The sequence below is a fragment of the Delphinapterus leucas genome, chromosome 12 (genome assembly GCF_059928025.1).
Source record: "Delphinapterus leucas isolate spDelLeu-1000000601 "Yukka" chromosome 12, BTC_Dleu_Yukka2, whole genome shotgun sequence".
In the NCBI taxonomy this organism is placed as follows: Eukaryota; Metazoa; Chordata; class Mammalia; order Artiodactyla; family Monodontidae; genus Delphinapterus; species Delphinapterus leucas.
Window position 1 is genome coordinate 57,622,228 of NC_143140.1, and position 22,683 is coordinate 57,644,910.

General features: G+C 37.7%; 1 long non-coding RNA gene across 11 annotated transcripts in view; it reads left to right on the forward strand.

The window, feature by feature from the left end:
• Positions 1 to 22,683, forward strand: part of LOC111168920 (uncharacterized) — an 89,872-nt gene that overhangs the window by 30,317 nt on the left and 36,872 nt on the right. For 7 of the 11 annotated variants that reach the window (XR_016395196.1, XR_016395197.1, XR_016395195.1 and 4 more), the window contains 4 exons: positions 1 to 5,419; positions 6,249 to 6,512; positions 15,616 to 15,666; positions 18,762 to 18,893. The exon at positions 1 to 5,419 is cut by the window's left edge. This is a non-coding gene — a long non-coding RNA (uncharacterized LOC111168920). The other 4 variants (XR_016395198.1, XR_016395190.1, XR_002643115.2 and 1 more) reach the window with 4 other exon arrangements.

Consider the following 22,683-nt stretch of genomic DNA (forward strand, 5'->3'; position numbering starts at 1 on the left):
TTTCAGGGGACGGGACGCAGACAGCTATAGGAAATAGACTCCTCCCTTAATGGGTGCACACAAAATCTCACATGCTCTGGGACCCAGGTCAGAAGCAGTAATTTGAAAGGAACCTGGGGGCTTCCCCGGGGGCTTCCCCGGTGGCGCAGTGGTTGAGAGTCCGCCTGCCGATGCAGGGGACAGGGGTTCGTGCCCCGGTCCGGGAAGATCCCACATGCCGCGGAGCGTCTGGGCCCGTGAGCCATGGCCGCTGAGCCTGCGCGTCCGAAGCCTGTGCTCCGCAACAGGAGAGGCCACAACAGTGAGAGGCCCGTGTACCGCAATAAAAATAAATAAATAAAAAGAAAGGAACCTGGCTCAGACCCACCTGCTGGTCTAGGAGAGGCTCCTGGATAGGCGGGAGGCAATTGGAGCTCACCCTGGGGCTACAGATGCTGACAGTAGCCATTTTGGGGAGCTCGTTGTACCACAAGCACACTGATGCTGGCCAGTGCCATTTTGGAGTCCTTCCTCGAAGCAGGAACCTGGCCCCGCCCACCAGCCTATAGGCACCAGAACTGGGATACTTCAGGCCATGTCACTCACCCGACAGGCCACCTGCATTAGTAACCCCTGATCTCCCAGCCACCTGAGAACACGGCCACCACACGAGAGGGCCGGGGACCAGCCCCTCCCACCAGTGCTCCAGCACTAGCCCCAGGACACCCGGAACCTTCAGGTAGCAGCCAGGATCTGCAGGGAATTACAGCCAGAGACCTTGGGACCCTGCTCCACCCACCAGGGGGCCGGCACTAGGCCCTGGAGCAGCCTCACCCACCAGCAGACCAGCACCAGCTCAGGAGCCCTGGGGCCTGGTTCTGCCCACCACAAGGCTGGCACTCTCCTCAGGTTCCCGCCTTATTCACCAGTGTGTGGACACCAGCCCAAGGATCCCCTGGGCCCCAGCCTCAACTTACCAGTAAGCAGGACCACAGCAGCTCTGCGGCCCGCCAGAGCTCGGTCCTGGAGTCTCTGACTACAGGGCCCTCAGGGTCCTGAGTCTGGGCACTGGCGTGTGGGGCTGGGTCCTGGGCCCTCTGGTGGGCGGAGCCATGCCCAGGGGTGCCTGTGGGTTCTGAGGGTCTTAAGGCAGCCCATCTGCTGGTGGATGGGGCTGCGTCTCTGCCCAGTTAGTTGCCTGACAAACATCCCAGTACTAGCACCGCCAGGCTGTTGGCTGGGGTGAGGCTGTGTCCCTGTGCTAATAGGCAGGAAACTCTCCAGATCAGCTAGGTCTGACCCAGTCTCCTTTCAATTTACTGTTTCGGACCTGGGTCTTAGAACGTCTAAGGTTTTGTGTGCCCAGTTTAAGAGAGAAATCTCGATTTCCCCCAGCCCTCTGGGACTCCAGAAAGTAAGCGCTGCTGGCCTTTGCAGCCAAACGTTCTGGGGGCTCATCTTCTTGGTGCAGCAGCCCCGGGCTGGGGCACCCGATGTGGGACTCAGACCCCTCACACCTTTGGGAGAACCTCTGTAATTTTAATTATTCTTCTGTTTATGGGTCACCCACCTGTGGTTATGGAACTTAACTATATCAAAACTCTGCCACACCTACCCATGTCCCTGTGGTTCCTTCTTTATATCTTCATTTTACATCCATAGTTTTTCTGTAAATAGTTGTAAATTTGCGGTGACCATGCGAAGAGGTGAGCTTATGGTCTTTCATCCAGTGCAAAATAGGGTTTTAAGTTTTTTCGGGTACACATAGCATCACAGGCAAAATTTTGCCTTTAGTACAGAAAAAAGTTAACTGTAGACATTCATTCTCAATTTTATTTTCTCATTAAATAAGTTTTGAATGTTAACTATTATCTAGTTTCTCTGAAATATTTTAGGAAATACAAAGATGCATAAGTAGGGTTCCTGCCTTCGGAGACCTAACCAAACAGTTGAGGAGACTAAAAGATATGAAACAGAGAATAATAAAAGATAAAATAACAAAGTAGTAAATTAAGTTCAGTTAGTAGGACTTCAGTGAATGCCATATAAAATCTTTCCATTGATTTTACTAATATATTTTATTAAGTATATTTTCTCCTATGAGATGAATATGTCTGAACCTTCAATCTATATGATGATGGGGGTTGTCTTTCAATCCTTGTTTGCCTAGATTCTGTAGTTAGTATTATATTTCTCCATCAGTGTATAAATATCACTGAATGACCTCAGGCCTGTTGAATTTTTATTGCCCTCTTCCAGATCAGATTAAAAGGAAAAAAAATTCAAATAAATATTTTATCACTGTAAGCACTCTATTTAGTGTAATAAATTACATTCTGCATCTTGCTATCAAAACTCTATTTTCTGAAGTTTCTTTAAACTCAACTCTTGTATCCTCAAGCCATTTGAGAAAAGATGCAGGATTTAAACAAACATGAATAAAAATAAGCTCATTTCAAGTAGAGAATCTATAGAGTAATAAATTTAAAAATTTTTTTAAATTTACAAGCGAGAGATAAAAGAATTAAATTCTCCAGTTTTCAAAGGAATGTAAGACCACGTAATAAGAATAAGATGGAGCTCTAATATCTGGGCAGGTGTTGAATACAACCCCAGATAGGAAAGCTGTTTGATATGGTACAGGTGATTGTGAAAATGCTTTCACACACACACATGCACACGCACACACACACGCACCCACTTATTTTCTGTGAATTACTGAAACTGATTCATTACAAACAACATCGATAGCTATGCATAACTACTCTGAAAAGTTTAAAACCACTGAAAAAGAGAAAGAGAATTAGCTGTCTGATCCCAAAAGCATTCATCTTCTGCTCCACTGCAAATACCATACTTTGACAAGTCTGTGTGCTCTGTGGGCTAAAACACATGAAAGATTTTGAAAATGTAAATAATTAAAGAAACCCAAAATGTATTCTTATTAAATTATTTAAGGGTAAACATTCCAAGAGATCCAATTTCTCTCATATTACAAGTGTCTTTATAGAAACAGAAGATACATGCAGGCCATATTTGGGGATTGAGGGAACCTCAAATTCTTTAAAAACCACTTTGAAACTTCAAATCAAACACAATCAGCCGAGCTAGAATCAGGCACATCTCTAAAGGAGCAACCATTGTCAAATTCTCTCAGATGGTTCTTGGAAATCACGTCAAAGGAAACTAAAACAAAGAAAAATTCAAAAGATGATTAAAATTAAGATCCAGCTGTTGAGCTGGCAAAACATTAAAAAATGTTTAATGGCAAAAACATTAAAAAAAAAATCAAAACTGAATGGGAACACCCTAATCATTAGGATATTTTAATTCACTCTGAAAAAAAAATCTTGCCCATCAATAATGTATTAGGAGTCTAAGGGTATGATTTAAGGATACTAGAAACTGGTGAGAGAGAAAGAGAGAGAGAGAGAAAGCTGATGATGTTATAAAAAATTGGTTACATAAGCCAGTGGACATGAATCTCTTTAATGTAATTGAAATAGAGCAGAAAGGGATTAGCAGGCCAAACCGAAACCCACTAAAAAGACATCTGTAATTGTCTTTTAAAATCTGTTACAGGCAAGAAAAAGAAAAACCACTTCTACTTCCTGGCCACTAAAGCATAGAAAGCTGCATCTGAAATAAGTGAAAAAAGACAGAATATTGAAAATAGTTCCTATCTTAATTATCCTTAAGTATCCTCTGTTATTATAGAAAAAAGTGAAATCATTAGTGTTTAACCAACATATATAAACACCCACTAACATTAAAAATTATCCCACTAATTGAGCTAACTCCCAATCTAGGTATGGAAAATTGCATTACTTTTTCATTTTACAAAGAGAAATTCAAGGATCAAGGTTCAAACTCCAATAATTTAAGCAAATTTCATAAGGAACTGAAACATTTGTGTAAAATAAGGTAGGGTCTAAAGAACAATGAAAGATTTGCATCATTTCAGTTGCTTAAAAATATTAAAATATATTTTTGGCAGGCTGTTTTGTTCCTTATTTAGTTTTAAAAGTTCTATAGATAATTTTGAAACTATCCCATCACTTGAAATATAAGAGTTTACTCTTGGTATTTAAATTGTTTTACTACAAAATGTAAGACAGGACATAGTTTCAACAGTTTAAAATATAAGACTGGAAAAGCTTACCAGTGATCTTGATAACTAAGATGTTATACTTTATTAACTAAGGGCAATATTGCCAATTATAAAATGTTTATTTGGTACCTGAGTAAGACAAGTCTGAAAAACCATACCTTTTAACTTCCCAAACCTTAGCATTCTAGTAAGGAAGACAGAATTGTACCTAAAGCATGAATCAACAGCCTTAACTGGCCCTCGCCCCTGGCCTGCCAAGGTGTTTTTCTAGTCAGATAATTATTCACGACCATTTTTAATTTCCTCTATTCTAATCAAATCTCCAATTTTCTCCATAACCTGTCCCAGGTTTCCCATTTAATTATCAACAAGTGACTGTTTCTCCTGCCTAGCAAAGAAGTACAAGCCCTGAGACACGGACTGCAACTCCCCACAAGGAATCTGTAAACCTGCTTCAATCTGTGCCCATCCTCTCCTCCTGGCCTACGGACAAAATAAGGAAAGGAAAGGGGCCTCACCTCTTATCAAGACCAATACCTAACCTGTGTGCTAAAAGCCCCTTCTCTGCTGCTTTACCAAGAACTCTTACTTTTTGTATTCTCCACTTGCCCCATTTTTCTATCAGTATTATAAACAGTCTTAAATGTCTCTCACCTTCACAACCTTCCCTCAAGTCCCCTTTAGCTACTGTCCTATTTCCCTTAACAGCAAAATTTCCCAAGAGTGTGGCTTTATATTCATAACTTCCCTTTCCTTGCTTCTTTCTTACCTTTCTGCAGTCTGAGTTCTATTCCCAAATATTCCCTCATATCAAACATCCACTAGAGTAATCAGTCTACTCCATATTGCTAAATACAGTAGCGACTTTTCCGTTTTCATTCTGTTTGAGTTTTCAGCAGTAAAAGCCAAAACAGTTCACCACTCCTCTTAGAAACAATTTTCCTTTAGCTTTTGCGATACTGTATGCTCTTAGTTTTCCTCCCACCTCCCTGCACTCTGCTTTTAGGACTCTCCGTCGACAACTGATACTTTTTTGCCCAGGCTTTCAAAGATGGAGTTAAGACAAGGTCTTAGCCCTCTTCTTCTGTAAATCCACGGAGGGTATTACTTTGTCTTTATAATAACACATTTCTAATAATAAATGGGATAATGGAATTAATTTTTTACAGGTGAAAAAATTGAGGTTCGGGAGGCCTTCAAGATGGCGGAGGAGTGAGACGTGGAGATCGCCTTCCTCCCCACAAATACATCAGAAATACATCTACATGTGGAGCAACTCCTACAGAACACCTACTGAACGCTGGCAGAAGACCTCAGACCTCCCAAAAGGCAAGAAACCCCCCACGTACCTGGGTAGGGCAAAAGAAAAAACAGAGACAAAGAATAGGGACAGGACCTGCACCAGTGGGAGGGAGCTGTGAAGGAGGAAAAGTTTCCACACACTAGGAAGCCCCTTCCCGGGCGGAGATAGGGGGAGGCGGGGAAGCTTCAGTGACACGGAGGAGAGCGCAGCCACAGGGGTGCAGAGGGCAAAGCGGAGAGATTCCCGCACAGAGGAACGGCGCTGACCAGCACTCACTAGTTTGAGAGGCTTGTCTGCTCACCCGCCGGGGCGGGCGGGGGCTGGGAGCTGAGGCTCGGGCTTCGGAGGTTGGATCCCAGGGAGAGGGTTGGCGTTGGCTGCGTGAACACAGCCTGAAGGAGGCTAGTGCGCCACAGCTAGCCGGGAGGGGGTCCTGGAAAAGGTCTGGAGCTGCCAAAGAGGCAAGAGACCATTGCTTCCGGGTGCGCGCGAGGAGATGGGATTAACAGGGCCGCTTAAAGGAGCTCCACAGGCTGGCGCGAGCCGCGGCTAAAAGCACGGACCCCAGAGACAGGCTTGAGACGGTAAGGCTGCTGCTGCCGCCACCAAGAAGCCTGCGTGCAAGCACAGGTCACTCTCCACACCTCCCCTCCTGGGAGCCTGTGCAGCCAGCCACTGCCAGGGTCCCGTGAACCAGGGACAACTTACCTGGGAGAACACACGGCGCGCCTCAGGCTGGCGCAACGTCATGTAGGCCTCTGCTGCCGCAGGCTCGCCCCACATCCCTACCCCTCCCTCCCCGCGGCCTGAGTGAGCCGGAGACCCCGAATCAGCTGCTACTTTAACCCCGTACAGTCTGAGCGGGAACAGACGCCCTCAGGCGACCTACACGCAGAGGCGGGGCCAAATCCAAAGCTGAACCCCGGCAGCTGTGCGAACAAAGAAGAGAAAGGGAAATCTCTCCAGCAGCCTCAGGAGCAGCGGATTAAATCTCCACAATCAGCTTGATGTACACCGCATCTGTGGAATACCCAAACAATGAATCATCCCAAAATTGGGGCAGTGGATTTTGAGAGCAATGATATATATATATTTTTTTTTTTCCCGTTTTCTCTTTTTGTGAGTATGTTTATGCTTCTCTGTGTGATTTTTTCTGTATAGCTTTGCTTTTACCATTTGTCCTAGGGTTCGGTCTGTCCGATTTTTTTTTTAAGTATAGTTTTTAGCACTTCTTATCATTGGTGGATTTGTATTTTGGTTGGGATGCTCTCTTTCTTTTTTTTTCTTTTTATTACTTTTTAATTTTTAATATTTATTTTTTATTTTAATAACTTTATTATATTTTACTTTTCTTTCTTTCTTTTTTCTGCCTTTCCTTCTGAGCCGTGTATCTGACAGGGTCTTGGTGCTCCAGATGGGTGTCAGGCCTCTGCCTCTGAGGTGGGAGAGCCGAGTTCAGGACATTGGTCCACCAGAGACCTCCCAGCTCCACATAATATTAAATGGCGAAAGCTCTCCCAGAGATCTCCATCTCAACGCTAAGACCCAGCTCCACTCAACTAGCAGCAAACTACAGCGTTGGACACCCTACCAAACAACTAGCAAGACAGGAACACAACCCCACCCATTAGCAGAGAGGCTGCCTAAAATCATAATAAGGTCACAGACACCGCAAAACACACCACCGGAGGCAAACACAGGCATAGCCTCATTGTACATAACACAGGCACCAGTCCCCTCCACCAGGAAGCCTATACAACCCACTGAACCAACCTTACGCACTGGGGGCAGACATCAAAAACAACGGGAACTACGAACCTACAGCCTGCAAAAAGGAGATCCCAAACACAGTAAGTTAAACAAAATGAGAAGACAGAGAAACACAGCAGATGAAGGAGCAAGGTAAAAACCCACCAGACCAAACAAATGAAGAAGAAATAGGCAGTCGACCTGAAAAATAATTCAGAGTAATGATACTAAAGATGATCCAAAATCTTGGAAATAGAACGGAGAAAATACAAGAAACGTTTAACAAGGACATAGAAGAACTAAAGAGCAAATAAACAATGATGAACCACACAATAAATGAAATTAAAAATTCTCTAGAAGGAATCAATAGCAGAATAACTGAAGCAGAAGAACAGATAAGTGACCTGGAAGATAAAATAGTGGAAAAACTACCACAGAGCAGAATAAAGAAAAAAGAATGAAGAGAATTGAGAACAGTCTCAGAGACCTCTGGGACAACATTAAATGCACGAACATTTGAATTATAGGAGTCCCAGAAGAAGAAAAGAAAAAGAAAGGGACTGAGAAAACATTTGAAGAGATTATAGTTGAAAATTACCCTAACATGAGAAAGGAAATAGTTAATGAACTCCAGGAAGCACAGAGAATCATATACAGGATAAATCCAAGCAGAAACATGTCAAGACACATGTTAATCAAACTATCAAAAATTAAATACAAAGAACAAATATTAAAAGCAGCAAGGGAAAAATAACATACAAGGGAATCCCCATAAGGTTAACAGCTGATCTTTCAGCAGAAACTCTGCAAGAAAGAAGGGAGTAGCGGGAAATATTTAAAGTGATGAAAGGGAAAAACCTACAACCAAGATTACTCTATCCAACAAGGATCTCATTCAGATTTGATGGAGAAATTAAAACCTTTACAGACAAGCAAAAGCTAAGAGAATTCAGTACCACCAAACCACCTTTACAACAAATGCTAAAGGAACTTTTCTAGGCAGGAAACACAAGACAAGGAAAAGACCTACAATAACAAACCCCAAACAATTAAGTAATAGGAACATACATATCAATAATTACCTTAAATCTAAATGGATTAAATGCTCCAACCAAAAGACATAGGCTGGCTGAATGGATACAAAAACAAGACCCATATATATGCTGTCTTCAAGAGACCCACATCAGACTTAGGGAAAAATACAGACTGAAAGTGAGGGCATGGAAAAAGGTATTCCATGCAAATGGAAATCAAAAGAAAGCTGGAGTAGCAATTCTCATATCAGAAAAAATAGACTTTAAAATAAAGACAATTACTGAAGACAAAGAAGGACACTACATAATGATCAAGGGATCAATCCAACAAGAAGATATTAACAATTGTAAATATTTATGCACCCAACATAGGAGCACCTCAATACATAAGGCAAATGCTAATAGCCATAAAAGGGGAAATTGACAGTAACACAGTCATAGTAGGGGACTTTAACACCACACTTTCACCAATGGACAGATCATCCAAAATGTAAATAAATAAGGAAACAGAAGCTTTAAATGACACGTTAAACAAGATGGACTTAATTGATATTTATAGGAGATTCCATCCAAAAACAAGGCAATACATTTTCTTCTCAAGTGCTCATGGAACCTTCTCCAGGACAGATCATATCTTGTGTCACAAATCAAGCCTTGGTAAATTTAAGAAAATTAAAATGGTGTCAAGTATCTTTTGCAATGACCACACTATGAGACTAGATATCAATTACAGAAAAAAATCTATGAAAAGTACAAATACATGGAGGCTAAACAATACACTACTTAATAACCAAGAGATCACTGAAGAAATCAAAAACTACCTAGAAACAAACAACAATGAAAACAAGATGACCCAGGACATATGGGATGCAGCAAAAGCAGTTCTAAGAGGGAAGGTTATAGCAATACAATCCTACCTCAAGAAACAAGAAACATCTCAAATAAACAACCTAACCTTACACCTAAAGCAATAAGGGAAGGAAGAACAAAAAACCCCAAAGTTAGCAGAAGGAAAGAAATCATAAAGATCAGATCAGAAATAAATAAAAAAGAAACGAAGGAAACAATAGCAAAGATCAATAAAACTAAAAGCTGTTTATTTGAGAAGATAACCAAAATTTATAAACCATTAGCCAGATTCATCAAGAAAAAAAGGGAGAAGACTCAAATCAATAGAATTAGAAATGAAAAAGGAAAAGTAACAACTGACACTGCAGAAATACAAAGCATCATGGGAGATTACTATAACCAACTATATGCCAATAAAATGGACAACCTGAAATAAATAGACACATTCTTAGAAAAGCACAACCTTCTGAGACTGAACCAGGAAGAAATAGAAAATATGAACAGACCAATCACAAGTAATGAAATTGAAACTGTGATTAAAAATCTTCCAACAAACAAAAGCCCAGGACCAGATGGCTTCACAGGCAAATTCTATCAAAAATTTAGAGAAGAGCTAACACCTATCCTTCTCAAACCCTTTCCAAAATATAGCACAGGGAGGAACAGTCCCAAACTCATTCTACAAGGCCACCATCACCCTGATACCAAAACCAGAAAAAGATGTCACAAAGAAAGAAAACTACAGGCCAATATCACTGATGAACATAGATGCAAAAATCCTCAAAAAAATACTAGCAAACAGAATCCAACAGCACATTAAAAGGATCATACACCATGATCAAGTGGGGTTTATCCCAGGAATGCAAGGATTTGTTGATATACACAAATCAATGTGATATACCATATTAACAAACTGAAGGATAAAAACCATATGATCATCTCAGTAGAGGCAGACAAAGCTTTCAACAAAATTCAACACCCATTTATGATAAAAAACCCTCCAGAAAGTAGGCATAGAGGGAACTTACCTCAACATAATAAAGGCCATATATGACAAACCCACAGCCAAAATCATTCTCAATGGTGAAAAACTGAAACCATTTCCACTCTGATCAGGAACAAGACAAGGTTGCCCACTCTCACCATTATTATTCAACATAGTTTTGGAAGTTTTAGCCACAGCAATCAGAAAAGAAAAAGAACTAAAAGGAATCCAAATTTGGAAAGAAGAAGTAAAGCTGTCACTGTCTGCAGTTGACATGATACTATACATAGAGAATCCTAAAGATGCTACCAGAAAACTACTAGAGCTAATCAAGGAATTTGGTAAAGTAGCAGGATACAAAATTAAGGCACAGAAATCTCTTGCATTCCTATGCACTAATGATGAAAAATATGAAAGAGAAATTAAGGAAACACTCCCATTTACCATTGCAACAAAAGGAAAAAAATACCTAGGAATAAACCTACCTAAGGAGACAAAAGGCCTGTATGCAGAAAACTCTAAGACACTGATGAAAGAAATTAAAGATGATACAAGCAGATGGAGAGATATACCATGTTCTTGGATTGGAAGAATCAACATTGTGAAAATGAATATACTACCCAAAGCACTCTACAGATTCAATGCAATCCCTCTCACACTACCAATGGCATTTTTCACAGAACTAGAACAAAAAATTTCACAGTTTGTATGGAAACACAAAAGACCCCGAATAGCCAAAACAATCTTAAGAAAATCGGAGCTGGAAGAATCAAGTTCCTGGACTTTAGACTATACTACAAAGGTACAGTAATCAAGATAGTATGGTACTGGCACAAAAACAGAAATATAGATCAATGGAACAGGATAGAAATCCCAAAGATTAACCCACACACATACAGTCACCTTATATTTGATAAAGGAAGCAAAAATATACAATGGAGAAAAGGCAGCCTCTTCAATAAATGGTGCTGGGAAAACTGGACAGCTACATGTAAAAGAATGAAATTAGAACACTCCCTTAGACCATACACAAAAATAAACTCATAATGGATTAAAGACCTAAATGTAAGACCAGATACTGTCAAACTCTTAGAGGAAAACATAGGCAGAACACTCTATGACATCAATCACAGCAAGATCCTTTTTCACCCACCTCCTAAAGAAATGGAAATAAAACCAAAAATAAACAAATGGGACCTAATGAAACTTAAAAGCTTTTGCACATCAAAGGAGACCATAAACAACATGAAAAGACAACCCTCAGAACAGGAGAAAATTTTTGCAAATGAAGCAAGTGACAAAGGATTAATCTCCAAAATATACAAGCAGCCCATGCATCTCAATATCAAAAAACCAAACAACCCAATCAAAAAATGAACAGAAGTCCTAAATAGACATTCATCCAAAGAAGATATACAGATTGCCAACAAACACATGAAAGGATGCTCCACAGCACTAATCATTAGAGAAATGCAAATCAAAACTACAATGTGTATCACCTCACACCAGTCAGAATGGTCATCATCAAAAAATCTACAAACAATAAATGCTGGAGAGGGTGTGGATGAAAAGGAACCCTCCTGCACTGTTGATGAGAATGTAAATTGATACAACCACTATGGAGAACAGTGTGGAGGTTCCCTTAAAAACTAAGAATAGAACTACCATATGAACCAGCAAACCCACTACTGGGCATATACCCAGAGAAAACCATAATTCAAAAGAGTCATGTACCACAATGTTCATTGCAGGTCTATTTACAGTAGCCAGGACATGGAAGCCACCTAAGTGTCCATCCACAGATGAATGGATAGAGAAGATGTGGCACATACATACAATGGAATATTACTCAGCCATAAAAAGAAATGAAATTGAGTTATTTATAGTGAGGTCCATGGACCTAGAGACTGTCATACAGAGTGAAGTAATTCAGAAAGAGGAAAACAAATACCGTATGCTAACACATATATATGGAATCTAAAAAAAAAGAAAAAAAATTATTCTGAAGAACCTAGGGGCAGGACAGGAATAAAGACACAGACGTAGAGAATGGACTTGAGGACATGGGGAGGAAGGGTAAGGTGGGACAAAGTGAGAGAGTAGCATTGACACATATACACTACCAAATGTAAAATAGATAGCTAGTGGGAAGCAGCTGCATCACACAGGGAGATCAGCTCGGTGATGTGTGACCACCTAGAGGGGTGGGATAGGGAGGGTGGGAGGGAGATGCAAGACGGAGGGTATATGTGGATATATGTATACATATAGCTGATTCACTTTGTTATACAGCAGAAACTAATACAACAATGTAAAGCAATTATATTCCAATAAGGATGTTAGAAAAACCAAAAGAGATACATACTACTATGTATAAAATAGAGAAGCAACAGGAATATATTGTACAGAACAGGGAAATATAACCATTGTTTCATAATAACTTTAAATGACTTTAGCTTTAAATATGTTTAAACCATAATAACTTTTATAATCTATAAAATACTGAATAGTGATTCAATATTGTGCACCTGAAACTAATATAATATTGTAAATCAACTATACGTCAATAAAAATATGAGCTGTTAGAAAGAAAGAAAGAGAAGTGGACTTTAAAGTTTTAAAAGGTAAAGTAGCATAATAAATGTACTTTCAAGTTATTTAGAATGTTTTTTCAGAAAAACTATATGCATGTTTACAATATATGGATATATATGAGAGAACAAAGAAAATATGGTAAAATATTTAAAATAGGTAAATTTGAATAGAAAGCTTCTAGGAGTTATTTGTACTATATTTGTAACTTTTCTATAGTTCTGAGATTATTTCAAAATAAAAATTTTTTAAACACTAGATAGGTAAATTAGAATCAAAAAGTTTTTCATTAAATAATACTTTCATATTTCCTTGATAAAATCAATATCAATTTTCAGAATACATTCACAAACATTTTTTAACTTGCTCTTACAACCACCTCACAAATAAAATATGAAAGATGATTGTTTCTATAGTGTAGATAAAGCAGTGATAATCAGAGTGGTTAGTGCTCTTGCCTTGGGCCTCATAGCTGTGAGTGACAAAGTCAACAGTAGAACACGTGTATTTTGATCCATTGTCCAGTGTTTTCTCTACCACATTGTTCCTTAACATCTGACAAAATAAAGGAATTTTCCGAATCACCTCAAATGTATTAGTACATTAAAATTGGGGGTTAAGAAAATATGAAAAATGTATTCAGTCAATGCAAATATTTCTTTACTTCAGAGAGTTTCAAAGACCAATATATGGGTAAAGCTAGATCAATCATATGTTTAAAAAAGATAAATGAAACACGACTCAGAAAAGGGGCCTATGCCACCACCATGCAATATTCATAATTTTATTAATAGCCAGTCATGCATATCAGAATTGTGATTTTATTCACATTGTACTCAGATATGCAAATAAATTTATTGCCTCAATTACTAGAGGTAACATAATCTTCCTAAGCCCTCTTGGTAACAAGCAATCTTGCAATTGTTGATTAACAAAATCTCAGTCTCTTCTACATTAAACAGTCTCCTTCAACTCAAATACTTGGACTATTAGAAGTTTAGCTCTGTGTTTAGCCTAGTTTAAATGCATCTTTTGGATGGCTTAGAGTTTTAGGAAAATGATTAAATAATACTTGAGAGTTTGGGCACCTCACCCTTCTCTGTTCAGAAGACATCTGACTGGGTGAGGGAATGTGTACCATCCCCACAGAGGGCTGGGGTGGGCACTGGTGCAGCAGAAAGAGACCTGGGACTCCTGCCTGGTCTCTGCTGGGGTGAGACTCCTCTGGTCTGCTCTTGCGTGGGTGACTGATCTGGCTTTTGGGAGTTCTCCTTTGAAAGTGCGGCTCTCCCTAGTCTTTTTAGAGAAAGAAATTCACTCTCCTTGGTCTTCTTAGAGACCTTGTATATGTGTCCAGATGTTTCTACAAGCCCCTACCCCTCCCTGAGAATGGATTTTGAGGGTGAGAGGCTTCAAACTGGGCGAGGAACATGGCAAAAGAACACTGCCATCTGATCTTGCTAACCCTATTCCCTCCTCCCCCTCAATCCACTAAAAAAGTGAACTTTTCTTTTATTTCCCTATTCTTTTTTGCCAAAATTTCCCTCTCACGTCCCTTCTCAGGTTACAGATTCATGATTCAATCCCAGGACCAAACACAGGGAAAAATACCCAATAATGTAATGTAATGGAGGCATAAAAAATCTAGTGTACCCATTACAGATATATAAGCATTTAAGTATGTCTCCCAAGTGGGTATGATTCCAGGACTGAGATAGGCTGTGTTCTGACAGTATTATTCTCAAAAGACAACTCTTCCATCCTGCTGGTATTTGAAGGAAAAGGAAAGGCATTATTTGCAGTGTTCTTATGAGTATTTGTATTTTAGCAACTAGGCCCCTCTCAGTAGTCAAAAGCATTTAAGTTCAGTCAAAGTTCACTGAAATCTAACTGAGCAAACAAACAAAAAGAGAGGTAGATCACTCCACCCCCACCATCACACCATTCTGGCACATAGAACATGATCATGTGTGATAAACACTTGCATGGGAGACATCTTGACTTCGTCATCCAGGATATAAAGTGATTAAACAGTAGCAAATTTCTTTGCTCCCGAGTTGGCTCTCCTGCTGCCTGAAGATTCCATATGTTCATTTATACAAACAAGTCCCATTTGGTATTTACTATCATACATTTTAAGCATGAACTATATACCATATTCACTAATTCCATAATTCATAATTAGAAACTGAAAGTTATTTGACCACATGCAGATACCCTGACAAACCGAAATTGAGTTAGAGAAAGGCCCATATGCCCAACGCAGCATCATGCTGTTATCTTTTCACACCCTTAAATTCCATCTCTTCTAACATTCTCTTCCCTGCGCATAAACAAAATTGAGGCCAAAGAGTAATTATTATTTCACAGGTAATTTGGTAAGACTTTTCAGAGTCAAAAAAGAAAGCAAAATATTAATTAAACTAATTATCATAAAGTCAAATCATGCAAATAGAACAAAGATTAGATAAACTATTGGAAACTTTGTTTGAAGCAAAGAAAGGCATTGCATAGTTGAAACACAGTGAGAAAGAGGAAAGAAAATTTCAGGCAGTTATGAGCTTATATCCTAACATAACCTTTGACTTACTGGACATAATATTGAGTCTTTATCCAATTAGATATCTGCAGCGCACAGGTTGAAAGAGAGCCTTAAACTTTAAATAGTAAAATATGTTTCTAAGAAGTTCTGGTCTGTTGGAAGGAGGAAAGCCATTCTATGCTCACCCTTAACCATAAAAGGCAGTTGCACTTCGTGGTATGAATAGTTCCGAAAGGTGATTTAACTGCAGGATCAATTATCAACATCTCTAGGCTATTATTTTCTTTGCTGGATTTTTTTACTTTGGGAGCAGACTTTTAAAGTATTTCAAGGAAGTACTTATTCTCATATATCTTGGATAAAATTAAGGCAGTTACAGAATGCAAATTAATTGTCTTAGTTAGCTTAGGCTACCATAACAAAATACCATAGACTGAGTGGTTTAAACAACTGAAATGTGTTTTCTTACAGCTCTAGATGCTGGAAAGTCCAAGATCAATGTCCAGCAGGATTCAGTTTCTGGTAAGATCTGTCTTCCTAGCTTTCAGATGGCTGCCTTCCCATTGTGTTCTCACATGCAGGAGACACACACACACACACACACACACACACACACACACAGATCTTCCTCTTCTTATAAGGCCACAGTCTTATCAGACTAGGGTCCCATCCTTATCAACTCATTTAACTTTAATTATCTCCAAAAGACTCTATTTCTTGGGACTTCCCTGGCGGTCCGGTGGTTAAGACATCACCTTCCAATGCAGGGGCAGGTTCAATCTCTGGTTGGGGAGCTGAGATCCCACATGCCTCACAGCCAAAAAACCAAAACATAAAAACAGAAACAATATTGTAACAAATTCAATAAAGACTTTAAAAATGATCCACATGAAAAAAAATCTTTAAAAAAAGACTCTACCTCGATAAGTAACATTAGTGGTTAAGACTTCAATGTATATATTTCAGAAGGATACAATTTAGTCAATAGCATAAATCAATCATTTCTTAGAAATGATCTTTAGAATTATACAATACTATTTTCTACTAATACCTCTTTATCCAAGTAAAAAATAAATTAATTAATGTCTTGATTGAAAATGATGAAGGCTGGAAATGTGCAGTTTTACTGTTGACCCCAAGGTTGAGAAGCCAATGTTAGTAATTTTCTAAGCCTGAAGGATTTGTTCCTAAATATTTGGACCATGACCATTAGTTAACAGGTTGTTGCTAATATAATTTTGAGGTCTCCACATCTGAAAGTTGAATGTCAAAATATGTGTTTTCTTTTCCTCTGCTGAGTTTTTAATCCAAGGTTTAAATTTCTATGTCTTAACAGAAAACCTACCAAGTTTATCTTAACATTTTTTCTTAACAACGAGTCAGTTTTCCTCACCATGAAGTCCATTAGGTTTATGGGGGTGCCAGCAATCATCAAAGTCACAGAGCCAAGGAATGAACTGGCAAAAAGCCTGTTATGAAATTTTTGGGTAAAATCCACTAATAAAAGAAGACCAATAAAGACAAACTCGTGTTCCTTTTTGTCCTTATTCTTACTTTGACTGTTACATTATCTTTCTGATCTTTACCTCTAGGACTGAACAATATCTGATTTGGCTTTCAGATTGATAAGCTGTTTTCTAAAATATCTGAAACAAAGAGCAGGTATTTTCTAGTTGTGCTTTGGTATCTATTTGCTGAGAGCAACAGGTGTCAGAAAGTAATGTTCCTGGTCTTTCTGCCCTCTGCATGCCAAACCCTGAACAGATTCATATAACAAACTGAAGTTCCCCATGAAGTTATTTCTATGGCATATTTGAAGATGCAGGTGAAACAGTTAAAAGCATGCTGTAAGATATATTTTATTTGTTAAGAACACGTTTTTGATTGAGGATCTGACTACATAAGAGTTAAATTTTAAGCAATATTTATGAAAACATAATTTGTTATTTTTAAATAGTTATCGATTGTCCATTAAAATGGAGACAAGTATGAAATGCTTTAATCAAATCCCACAATTATCATCCAAATGACACTCTATTTGTTTTAAACTAATTTTTAAAAGTCAGTACCTGAAAAAATCAGAATATCATATTTAGTTTTTTATTTTCTTATAACCACACATCTTCTGAGGGTGTATGAACGAGCATTGTCACTGTCAAACAGAAAGAGAGAGAAGAGAAAAAGGGCTTAGATGATCAGCCCCGTCTAATTGATGTGGTTGTCTCAGCCATCTGATGGAAGATGGCAAATAGGAATAGTTTAAAAAAAAACAAAAACAAAAAAAGGAAGGACATGGAAGAAATTAGAAAGTCAAAACTATCTTCATGGAAAACAATCCAGTGTCAATCTATCGTTTCACCAATTTGTTATACATTATGGTCATCTCATGGTCCTGTCTCTTCCTTGGAGGTCCTGTCAAACCCCTTAAGTACATCATGGATTTATGGCAATTTGCAAAATGAAATTATGATTGTATCTGACTCACCAATAAACAAAGGAAAGGGCAATGTAAAAACTAGATAGCAATATGTGATCTATTAAATTATAAATCCACATTTAATGAACTGGAACTGTAAAAAACACGTTTTGAATTGTGCAAAAAATATAGTAGTTCAAAGTATAATTATAAGTTTAATTCAATAAATCAATTGAAAGTAAATTAGGGAGGAATTAGATAATATGACAATTATATTTAGTATAAATTTTGAAAATTCAAGGGGGATTTCTATTTCTCTGTAATAGAATAACAAACAATAAGAAAACTACACAGATCAGGGGTTGGAAAACTTCTTTTGTGAAAGTTCAGATAGTACACATTTTAGGCTTTGCAAGCCACATATAGTCTCAGTCTCCTCTTTTTCAACTTGTTTTATCTCTTATCCTTCTTGTTTTTTCTTGCATCTTGTTTTTCTTTCTTCGCAACCTTTTAAAAATTTAAAAACAATTCTTAGCTCACTGGTCATACAAAAACAGGCTGCAGGTTGGATGTGGCTCATGGTTGTGTTTGCCAACCTCAGATATAGATAAACCAAACAAGGCTAGTATCTTTATAGTTTTCTAATATACCATAATCTCACTACTCATTTTCTATTTTCATGCCTTTGAACTTGCTGTTTTTCTCACCCAGACTGCCCATCCCTCTTTCTTGCCTAATTCAAGTCACATATCATTTAATATAAAATTTACATTCTACTTCCTCCAAGAAACTTATCTGATCAACATGGTATAACTAATATTTTTGTTATGAATATAACCATAGAAATATATGAAATGTCACATAATTCATTATTTGCATTAACAATTCCAGGTACCAATAGCCAGTTTTCTTATGTACAACTCTATAATTTTATTGACCATATTTCAATATTGTAATTATTTTAAAGTTATGCTTAGTACTCTTTAAGTCTCAAATTTAGTGAAATATGTTTTATTGCTTTTCTGCTAAGATTAATTCTACTAAGTTAATGCATCTGTTCTGCTAACAGCCTGCTTTAAAACAACTATAGGGACTCAGGGAGGTTCTGCATCTGCTTAGGATTCAGAAAACCACAAGAGAATGTTGCTATCATCCTAACAACAAGAAAAAAGTCAAAATCTACATTTTCTTTACTCCATAGGAGAGCTGAAGTTGCAGGGCAAGCAAATGATCTGAGTTCCAAAGAGTGACAAGCTCTCTGAGGAGAAACAGTACACACAAATTTTCACCTTTGGCAAGACATGAGAGGATGAGATGGTCACCGTAGAAGTGGGTAAGAATAAATCACACTAAACTTTAACGAATTCTTAAAGGCTGAGAATGGACTAGCATATAAGTTTGGAAAAACTGAAATCCCTCGAAACAAGTATATTTTACACTCACTCACAAACATTTTTCCATGAGCCAATTCCATGAAAATTGAAGGTCATGGTAGAAAACTGGGGAGAGCTTCCCTCAGGAACATCAGTATGCAGGTGTTCAGCTACACCTGGGGAACAGATACAAAACTTTGTATTTTCTCAGATCCTTCTCTTATAAAAAGTAAAAGCATTAAGTTGCTGGAATAGAGACAGGAAGTGCTACGTCCCTAGGATCCAGGCAAAAATCCTGTTTCTAGGGGAGGGGTAGAGGCATAACCCATCTGCTTCTGGGAGTGATTAGGAAGTCCCCCTATCTTCAGGACATAAACACTTCCACTGTTTCTGGGGGATAAGTAGAAAGGGAAGAAGGAAAATCTTTCTGCTCATGAAAGAGGGCAGGTAAAACTCTTGGACCTGAGATCCTACACTGATACAAAGCAGACGTCTGCTACCAGTGGGGAAGAAGCAGGAAACACTCTCCCACCCAAGACATGTGCAATATACAAGGCAGGGTTTGACTGGCATGAGTTAGAAAGTCTGGACTATGAAAACTCTACTCCCAAGGCCCAGGACCAGAGATCCTACCTAAAAATTAGGCTAGACCAGGATAATATAGCACCCTCTTCCCCTAACATGAGTAGCAATCAACAGCAATCTGGGGTGAGGTAAGAAAATTGAGAGATATCCTCTCTGTAGCATAGGCATGGAGGACTACTGAAAGGTGAATGTGGAACAAGAATACTGAGAAAAACCCTCCAGTACTCCAGGCATCACTCCTAGCACAGGATAACAACAGCCCACCACAATAGGAATTTAAAGCCTGTAATGAATAAAGGTTTAAGTAGCAACAGCCAAATCCAAACCCAGCTCAAGTACTGACAAGATTTACTCAACCCTCCATATTAACAACCTGACAGAAGAGATGGGCTGATTTCTGAGAGGAAATAATTTTTACCTCAGTCTCAACTGTTCTTCTATACATAATATCCAGCATTTAGACAAAAATTATGAGGCATGCAACAAAGCAAAGGAAAAATTATTGTCAAGAGAGAAATCAGTCAATAAAATCATACTCAGAGTTGTTCCATATGTTGGCACTATCAGACAGCAACTTTACAATAACTGCAATTAACATGTTAACAGATCTTCCAGAAAAGATGAACTATATACAATATAAGATAGGAATTTTCAGCAGTGTTATTGAAACTGTAAAACAAGAGTCAAACAGAAATGTCATAAATTTTAAAAGCACAGTATCAGAGATGAAGAATTCCTTTGACATGCTTATCAACATACTGGCTATAGCTATGGAAAAAAAGCATTGAACTTGAAGATAGGTCAATAGAAATTATCCAAGCTAAAAATAGAAAGAAAAGAGAAAGCAGATAGAATACCCAAGAGGGGGAAGACAATATTAAATGCACTAATATACATGAAATTTGAGTCCCCAAAGAAGAAATTAAAAACTGTATAGAAGAAATATTTGAAGACAACCAACATTACAAAGAAGAATAAAGATAAAAATTTACAGCAGACTTCTCATCAAAGACTATACAAACCAAAAGATAATGAAATGACATTTTTAAAATATTGATAGAAAAAAGGCTCCTTAGAATTGTATACCCAGCAAAAAAAGAAACAAAATCTTTTAAAGATTAAGATAAAATTAAAAATATTTCTCAGACAAGAAAATAGGGGGAATTCATTGACAGCAGACCTGCACTACTTTTCTGGAACATGAAACCAGATGGAAATTTGAATTTACACAAAGGAAGGCAAAGTGCCAGAAACAGTAAAAATGAAGGTAAACATAAAGATTTTTTTCCTTATGCTTATTCACTTTAAAAAGATAGAAGACTGTCCAAACCGAAAATACCAATACTGTATTGTGGGATTTATATCATATGTAGAAGTGAAATGTATGACAATGATAACACAAAAGATGAGATGGAGGAAATGGCATAAACTATATTCGAAGGTAAATTATAATAAGATGCAATAGCAAACTCTAGATCAACCACTTAAAAAAAAGAGGTAGGGCCAATAAGCCAATAAAGGAGATAAAATAAAATCATAAAAAATAATCAGTCCAAAAGAGAGCCGTGAAAGAAAAACAAGAGGGACAAACTGATGGGACAATAGAAAACAAGTAGCAAGATGGTAGATACACCAGTCCTATCATTAAAGTAATAATTATATTAAATGCAAATGGTTTAAACACTTCAATTAAGAGGCAGATATTGTCAAGTTGGATGAAAAAGGAATAGCCAAATGTATGTTCTCTACAAGAAACACTTATTTGGGTTCATTTAGCAGAGTGGATCTCACAATTTGGTGTATATAAGAAGAGCTGAGGAACTTGTTATACTAAACAGTGACTGTGACTGGCTTATTTTGCTCATTAATGTCCTCCCGGTTCATCCATGTTGTCACAAATGACAGTTTCCTTCTTTTGGGGGGCTGAATAGTATTCCACTTTCTTTGCCATTCATCTATCAGTGGACACATGGGCTATTTTCGTGTCTTGACTATTGTGAATAATGTTGTGGTGAACATGAGAATGCAGAAAGCTCCTCAATATTCTTTTGGATATGTACCCATTGAGTCCACTTACTTGGGAATCTAAAATAGTCAAACTCATAGAAACATAGAATACAATACTGTTTACCATAGGTAATGTGTTGAGGGAAATTGGGAGTTATTTTTCCATAGGTATAAAGTTTTAGTTATACTAGATGAATAATTTCTAGAGATCTGCTATACAACATCATGCCTATAGTTACAATAAATTGTGCACTTGAGAATTTGTTAAGAGGGTAACTCATGTTGTGTTTTTACCCAAAAACAAACAATCAAGGAAAAAGCAAAGACACAGGAAACTCTGGGAGGTGCTAGATATGTCTGTTGCCTTGACTGTGGTGATGGTATCATGGGTGTTTGCATATTTCCAAATTCATCAAATTGTACGCATTAAATATGTACATTTCTTTTTATAAATTAATTATACCTCAATAAAGCTGTTAAAAATTTTTAAAAAGAAACCCCTTTGACTAAAACACAAATAAATTAGAAATAAAAATAAGGAAAATATATACTCTTCAACACTGATCAAAACTAACTTGAAATAATTAAAATCATATCAAAGTAAACTTCAGAATAAGAAATATTACCAGGGAAAAGAAAGATATTACATAATGATATAGAAGTCAATTCATCAAGAATATATGTTAATCTTAAATTATATACACTCAATGACAGAGCTCTAAAATATAAAAATCAAAAATTGATAAAATTAAAAAGAGAAAGATACATTTATCATTGGAGATTTCAACAAACTCTCTTTGAATCATTGTTAGAACCAGAAGAGAGAATATCAGTAAAGATAAAAAAAATTGGAACAGCTCTATAAACCAACTTGACCTAATTGACATTTATACAACATTCCACCTCAAAACAGAAGAATATATATAGTCTTTTCAAATGCCCATGGAGCATCTACAAAGATATGTTGGGACATAAAACAAACATTAACAATTTTTAAAAATTTAAGTCGTACAAAGTATGTTTTATGATCACAATCGAACTAAGCTAGAAATCAGTATTAGAAAGATGTCTGGAAACCCCCCAAATGTTCATAATTTAAGCAACACTTTTAAGAAACTATGGGCCAATGAAGAAAGCATAAAGGAAGTCATAAAATAT